The sequence below is a fragment of the Colobus angolensis genome, unplaced genomic scaffold (assembly GCF_000951035.1).
Source record: "Colobus angolensis palliatus isolate OR3802 unplaced genomic scaffold, Cang.pa_1.0 Scaffold109, whole genome shotgun sequence".
Taxonomy (NCBI): domain Eukaryota; kingdom Metazoa; phylum Chordata; class Mammalia; order Primates; family Cercopithecidae; genus Colobus; species Colobus angolensis.
The window spans coordinates 1,645,530-1,646,298 of NW_012111919.1; positions in this window are offsets into that span (position 1 = coordinate 1,645,530).

A 769-nucleotide genomic window follows, 5' to 3' on the forward strand; every position below is an offset into this window, starting at 1 on the left:
AAAAAAAAAAAAAAAGAAAAAGACTAGCTTCCCTTATCCTCTCTTCTCAGGACCTCTTTTCCCTCCTGCTGAGTTCTAGCCACTAGCTCTCTGTAGTGTGGAGGTCTTACAGGAAATGAAAATTAGTTACTGCTAAAAAATGGACAAAAAAAGCTTTGAACCCTGACTCCTAGGGGAGCACTGAAGTTTGCTGCAAAAATCAGGCAGTAAACCAACTATTCTGACAGTTTTCTTGGAAGGACGTCCTGTCTCTGCCAGGCTCTTCCCCTGATCTCTAACAGGGTTCCAGGGCTGGAGTGGCTCTGCTACTTCGGAGGCGTTTGCTAGGTATTGTGTAAGGTGCTTTACACACACACACAGACACACACTCACACTCATTTCATTCTCCTAGTGAGAGGGTTATGGTGACTGATTGAGAGATGGAAGTAAGCAAAATTAACTAACTGGCTAAAGACTCAGTATGTGATGAAGCTGGACTTGCAGACTCTAGAACTCATGTTTTGCCCTCTTTGCCACACTAAGTTCTCTAACCCATGTGTACCTCAGGAAAACTGACAGGCACTATACATTGTTCCCAAGTGGTGACAGCCAGGGACAGAGGACAGAGTGATTTATCTCAATGGGCAAGGTTGGGCATTAGACCAGATCTGCAGACCCTTGCCTAAAGGTCCTATTGTAAAACCACTCATTCAGGCCAGGTGCAGTGGCTCACGTCTGTAATCCCAGCACTTTGGGAGGCCGAGGCAGGTGGATCATCTGAGGTCAGGAG